This window comes from Pectinophora gossypiella, chromosome 12 (assembly GCF_024362695.1).
Source record: "Pectinophora gossypiella chromosome 12, ilPecGoss1.1, whole genome shotgun sequence".
Taxonomy (NCBI): domain Eukaryota; kingdom Metazoa; phylum Arthropoda; class Insecta; order Lepidoptera; family Gelechiidae; genus Pectinophora; species Pectinophora gossypiella.
In genome coordinates, this window is record NC_065415.1 from 7,891,686 (window position 1) to 7,899,024 (window position 7,339).

Genomic DNA, 7,339 nt, shown 5'->3' on the forward strand with positions numbered 1-7,339 from the left:
GGACAAAATTAAGCCTTTTTACAATTGTCGATTACAATTGTCATGGGAAAATAGTGTACTTATGCGCGGTCACAAGGTAGTAATTCCGGAAAGCCTATACGACGTCATCTGTAGGGAATTGCATAGTTCTCATTTTGGCATAGTTAAAATGAAGGCAGAGGCTAGGAAACGTTTTTGGTTCCCTGGCATAGATGCGACCCTGGAACGGTTAGCAGCGGCGTGTGTCGTTTGTGCACAGTTGCGTCCGTCTCCGCCTCACGCGCCGCTCGCGCCGTGGCCCCACCCGCCACACGCTTTCTATAGGATTCATTTGGATTTCTTAGGCCCTTTTAATAACCGAATGTATTTAATAATAGTAGATGCATATTCTAAGGGGGTGGAGTGCTATCCGATGACGTCGTCATACGGAACCAAGGCGGTAATTAATAGTCTGTGCGACCTAATGTCGAGGGTAGGTATACCTAACGTCGTGGTGAGTGATAATGGCACTTCGTTTACTTCAAACGAGTTTAATGAGTTTTGCTTGCTAAACGGGATCAAGCACATGTTTTCGCCGGCATATCATCCATCCAGTAATGGACAAGCGGAAAGCTTCGTTAAAATTGTGAAAAAAGGTTTGAAAATGATTATCCTAAATAATAATAATAAGGCTATGGAGCAGGTAAAATTAGCAAAATTTCTTTTCGATTATCGAAACTCCAAAAACAGTACAACTGGTAAATCACCCGCCGAGTTATTGTACGGCCGTTCCATGCGCACCAGGCTAGACTTGTTGACGCCGAAAGTCGCTCCTTCGTCCACAGCCGTCTCTCACGCGGTAGAACGTCAGCAGTGTTCACAGGTTAGAGCGTACGGAGGTAGAAATAGAAAACAATTAAACGTGAAAGACAGTGTATGGGTGAAAAAATACACAAATAATAAAGGACAGTGTTGGATCGAAGGGATCATCACGAAGAAAACGGGAAGTGTGACTTACTCGGTGTATCTGCCAGAGCTACAATGCGAAGTAAATAAGCATGTGGATCACTTAAGGAAGAGAGTAGCGGGAGAAGTCACAGCGGGTAGCAACATTACAGAGAGTATATGTCCAAAGAGACCCCCGGTTAATCAACCGCCGTCGATAGTGTTGCCCGAAGACAGTGACAGTGATGTAGAAACAAGCGAGGAACCAGATCCGCCGGTGAACGACAGCCGGAGTCAAAGAGCCGAGAGCGCGGAATCTTTCGACAGTGTGGAGGGAGAAGAGGCAAGCGCAGAGAGCGATGGCATGCGTGATAACGCCCCACAGCCGGTACCAGTCGGCGAGCCAGCTGATGAACCCCCGATCCAACGACGTGCTTTAAGAAGTAGATTTAATGTGGACTTCAAACGTTATTTTTAGTATAGTGTTGTGATTAGTATCGAATAAAAGGGGAGGGATTGGTATATATGTGGGTAGTCTATAAGTTATATCTTAACGCCGCTGCGACGGTAGTTCCCTTTGTCTAATAAAACAGTGTGCAACTAGCCCGTGAGTTTGCTTGTCGCCTGCGCGTCTCGCTCCCGATATTCACATACTTAACACATGTGACAGATTAATTTCATTTTACTAATACAAGGACGAAATACCTACTTCTCTACATGCATTCTTTCCTCCTTTACTTTCGATAAAACACATATTGTAACCTTTAAACACATTATGATAAAATCTTGTATCGTAACAAAGAACTACTGGAGAAAACAACTTTTGTGGGCTGAAGCATATCCTGTAGAGCCTTTCAGTTGTTTTATTGAGTATTTGGAATACAATGAAACTTTTCAGTAAGTATACTTACTTTACTTTTATTTACATGAACACCTATATACGAACATACATAAAGTTCTACAGAATTCATAACAGTGTCTAAGTTGGGCTTAAAAGCTTAAATTAATGTTGAACATCCAACGAGAGAGGTTTTACCAAGGAACCTTGACTTAATAACGTATGAAAATAATTACTTTCAAGTAATGGAAAATATATAATTATAGTTTTTAAGGTATGTACAGTCATGAGCAATATCATGTACTTACCCACTTTAGAACCCTGTCGCACTATCATATTTGACATGTAATAAATAACCGTACGGTTTAATTTGTCAAAAAAGTAAATGTGACATAGTTATAAAGTACACATACATACATATTAGTACATATTAATATTAGTACTCGTGACCGTACCTACACGGTGTTCCTAATTTTATTGTAATTTATATAATGTGTATTTAATATACCTTTACTCTAGATTTTTTATAAATTACATATCTGAAAATCAAATCACAAACCCAAATTCATTTAAAATTTTTAGTTCTCCTTGAATGCGCTTATCATAATAAAAATTTTCACGCGCAATTTTACAATACGTATTAAGAGAAATTGACCCTCACATGGAATAAAATCCTCTTGGGTCCGTAAAATAAGAGGGGGTGTTTTATAACATATTGTCCGGCTGTAAATCCCGCCACCTGCCGAGTTACGAGTCTTGTCCGCAGTTTACAATGTCCCGAATTAAATAAGCCTCTCTGAAATGAATTATTTCAGTTATAGTTGTTGGTGTACGAATTCATAACATAAAATGTAGGCTGCTGGGCGTAAGCTTATCGATTGGGTACGAAACCCATTCCACCTTATCGACCCCAGGACGATATAACTCAAGCTCACGGCCATATTCCCAATTGGGCTAGTCACAGGTACATCCGTCGTACATGAGCCATGTCAGCGGCCTTTGGTAGCTCAATAGTAACCCTTTTACCAGGGTTAATTGGGGTTGGTAATCCACGTCACAACCCACACGACAGAAGAAGAGGAAGGTACATCCGTCGCAAGATCAACTGAATACCCACGCATCACCTGAGCTTTCTGTTTGACCAACGTGATAGGTGGTGAGCCGGATCGCCGTCTATATAGTCGAGCCAACTCCGGTACGTACCGGGGTTCGAACCGACGCTCCCCGTTTAACATGCAACCCAGTGCCATACAGGATCACATTGACTTACTGACGTCGGAACAAAATAATATATATCTAATAAATAAAAATTTCGCTTGGCTTTCTATTTACTACTTTCTTTGAATAATGGAAAACTCACACTATATATTCGAAACGTTTGTTATTGTTCATTTCAGAATGTAAAAATAAAAAGCAATTAAAAGGAAAAATGAACACTGGTAAATTTCCATTTTTATTTTACAGCAAAAAAGTACCTATTTCATTTAAAATCGCATCGCTATCCGTCACTTTTTACACTTTAACTTTTGGGGTGACAGTAGAGACTGAAATAATTTGTTTAAGATAACACCCATACAAATGTTCCCTACACTTTGTGGGGACTTATAACCTCAGAGTATTATAATATCGCAGATTTTTTTACCGTGACAGACCTCCGCTGAAACAAATATTATATAAGTATTTCTCCACGTCCTAGCTGCGCACAAATTTTAAAAATAATGACATTGAGTTCTTTTGTTACTTCAGTCCATAGATCGAATGCATGTTGTATGTTACAATATGGAATTCTTGAAATTGGATATACATAGAAGTATGAATAGAGCTGAATATAGTTTTCAATTCTCTTTCAGTTATTATTCATAGGTTTCATTGATTCGACAAATGTAATGCGAACATTTTGTTTACCCTTTATAGTTATGTACTTAAATGCAGAAATAATTCATCAAAACATAATAAATCGAGTGTCATTGCTTATAATTAGGTTATAATTGTTATAGAATTTAGCAAGAAATTATTTGCTAAACTATAGATATCAACAAAGTTTTAGTCTTTAACAATATCAACAGGCGTTAATATAACAATATTATTTTTAATAGTAACAATAACAAACCTTTTTAGTATTTCAAATGGCCCACGATGACTATATTAAAAACCCTTTTACATTTAATAATTCGAGATGAGTGCTCTCGAATGCGCCGTTGAATCTGCGGAGTGAGCGATAAATCCAGTCTTCTTATCCGGGTGCGGGTGTGACCGGCAACTGAGACATAAATTCAATTATCGAACAGCATCAAATTAACTATTCTATTATTTCAATTTATTTGAATAGTACAGCGTGTTATTGTTCGAATGAATGAATATAGTACCTAATTGAAACTGAAATCATTCAAAATACATATACGTTGTATGTTGTATACTACTCACGTTCGTTGTAATTTCGTTCTATTAATTCTCAAATTAATGATGTAAATTTAAACTGGTAACCAGCAACTTATTGTACAATTGAATTGGAACAGGGTTAGGAACTTGTAAGACTTGTAAAATTATAATAACAAAACCAAAACTGATTTGTATTCAATAGCAAAAATTACGAAGAACATTATGCGATACAAATCGGTTTACTGCCTTCAAACAATTACATTAAGGCAAATTTATTCGTGGTTTCCGTTCGAAGTTCAATCCCTGTTGCATGACGGGTTTCTATTAACTAAGCATAAATAAAAAATGTCCCCGTATAAGGATAAACTCTTAGATCGCGTGTACGTTCGCCCAATAGCCCTGATCGTACGCCTAATAGCGGGTAAATATACAAAATTATGGGGTTTCAGTTTACTAATAGAAAGTTTATTATGTTACAAATTACGGCAACTTTTTTATTCAGAAATGATTAATGAAAGCAAAGACGTTTGAACGAATGTTTTTATAAATTGATGAAAGTAACTTTGGAATAGTTCCATCCCATTATAGGCAAAACCATGGTATAAGAAAACCAGGTAGGCTCAATCCTATGACTAACCGCCATTGCTAGCCCTTTGATGACGTAAGTATTACCACTGTGTTACCATTAAATTGGTATCTCCAACATTCCAAGGACGTAAATTTTATTATTGAAAATTAAGTGAATTACTGATCATAAAAACTGTAAGTAAATCCTTTACTAAAAGTTGAAAATTTTCTTGTAAAATAAATATAAAACCATTGGTCGTGGGTAATTTATTTTTTACGAAATGGCAACGCGGAGTGGGATGACGTCAGCTGGGCTCACCATGAAATGTTAGCTGTCACTTTTGAGCACACCTGGTTTTCTTACACCATGGGTAAAACGAACGATTGAATAGGTTCGTAAAACAGAACATATTATTATAAGTAACTACAGGCTGTTAGTGACATCGTAACGAATAATGAGGGGGATGATTCAGCTCATGATTCTGAGTTAATATCAAGTGGAATGTTTGGTCTTATAATTCTTTTTTTTTACTATTATTTTTCATTCTATACTTTTGCAATGGAAAGTTTTACTTGAAATTAACTCAGAATAATGAGATGAGTCATCCCCCTCAGTATTTGTTACGATGTTACTTACACCCCGTACAAGTACGTACAGGTCGCCATACGAGTACGTATGGGTGCTAGTGATATCGTAACAAATACTGACGGGGGATGATTCAAACCATGATTCTGAATTGATATAAAAAAATCATGAAACTATGTTTTTTTTTTATTTTCAGTTCTATACTTTTGCGATGGAAAATTCATATCGATATCAATTCAGAATCATGGTCTGAATCATCCCTCAAAGTTTTCTCTACGATGTCACTAATACCCTATATACAAATACAAACGGTAAGGAAACTACAAGTTTCAAAGAATTAAGGAATTCTTTGCTATAAATGTTTGATTCAATATTTGGAAGAACCGTGTAAGATATGCTCATTTATAAGGAAAATACGTACTGGAAAAGTACCAGACGAGTTTTAAAATAAGATAACAAAATAAATTTAAAAAAATTACCTTTATATCTCCACTACAAAAAAGCGGTTGCTATAGTCACGTTTCTCCGATAAACTCAGGATAAACATTATTTACGACTCGCTTTCTCAACGTTAAAGATTCTCGTCCCGAGACAAAATATCAAGATGTTTTAAGTTAAGCAGATTTTTTTTACTTCAGAGGAAAATAGATAAACGAATAATCAGTTTGGAGGCTAAGGCTTATTGGAAACTAGTATAAAAGTTCAAAATCTTTTGAAATATACGCTGCTTAATTTTGTATAATTATAATGTGTTTTTCTTCGCGTTATTCTGGAGTCATCCTAAAAATCATCTCATCAAATTTAATAAACAATTAAACACCGATTTAAAAAGGAAGAGTTTTTTTCATCACTCTTTTTAGGATTTCCAAAAAATTTTGCACGAAAATCTGATAATCATACAGGTATTTACTTACAAAGTGATCCATTATCACTTCAGTGTATTTGTCACTCGTGCGACTAAACTGACAGGCTTTCAACCAGACACAGATACATGTTGCCTGTAAATTGAACAACGTTGTTTATCCACTTTATCTTATTTATGGAGATTTGGACCAAAAAGTATACTTGTAAGTATCTTTACATGCTCCACCAACCCGCAGTGGAGCAGCGTGGTGGAGTATGCTCCATACCCCCTCCGGTTGATTGAGGGGAGGCCTGTGCCCAGCCGTGGGACGTATTTAGGCAGTTTATATATATATATATATATATACATTACAATTTTTGTCGGTATAAATACTTGTAGCAGGCACTTTTGTCATAGGTATCCAAATATACCTACTTGTCATACTACTAGGGCACTATACTACTATTGTTGCGAGCCGATTGGCTGCCTCTATAGCTACAGTAATCGGATCGACAGGAAACATCGTGTATAAAAACAATATTACTTTTTATATTATTTCAATATTGAGCCGTGGTAGCCCAGTTGGTAAAACGCTTGCCTCTCACTTTGAGGTCGCAGGTTCGGATCCAGCCTAGGCCTAAACCAATGATTGTCGAATTTGTTTTCAAACTTATGTTTGGATCATAAATGATTAACGCTGAAAACATCGTGAGGAAACCCACATTCTCGAGAAATGCACTTTCGGAGGTATGTGACCCAACCTGTATTGGGCTGGTTTTCCCTTCGCGGGTTGGAAGGTCAGACAGGCAGTCGCTTCTATAAAAAACAGGGCCTGTCAAATTTTCAGAAAAGGCGGACCCCGTGAAAAACGGGATAATGCTATTTAGGGATGATGACATTACTTCAATATTGATTCTGCTAGACTGGGAGCTAATATTAAACATAGAACACGTTCAGCTGCTCGTCGTCTGAGGAATTATGTCTTTCCAATCACATCATGATGGACAATTGTCATGGGCGATTGCCTGACCCCTTGTCACCGCACGTTTCATATATCCATCTTAGGACTTCATAACAATTGTCTTTTTTGTAGCTCTCCCACTCCATTCGGGAAGTCGGGCGTGAGTTAATATATGTATGTTTGTATATATTTCTGTACTTTGAGAGACTCCGAACAACACTAGCCAATCAACTAACAGTCTTCGCCCACACGTCCGATCTT

At 37.1% G+C, this 7,339-nt stretch overlaps 1 protein-coding gene across 8 annotated transcripts in view; it reads left to right on the top strand.

Moving 5' to 3' along the window:
* The window catches only part of LOC126371090 (uncharacterized), a 355,308-nt gene that overhangs the window by 261,801 nt on the left and 86,168 nt on the right, over nt 1-7,339 (top strand). The window lies entirely within an intron of this gene.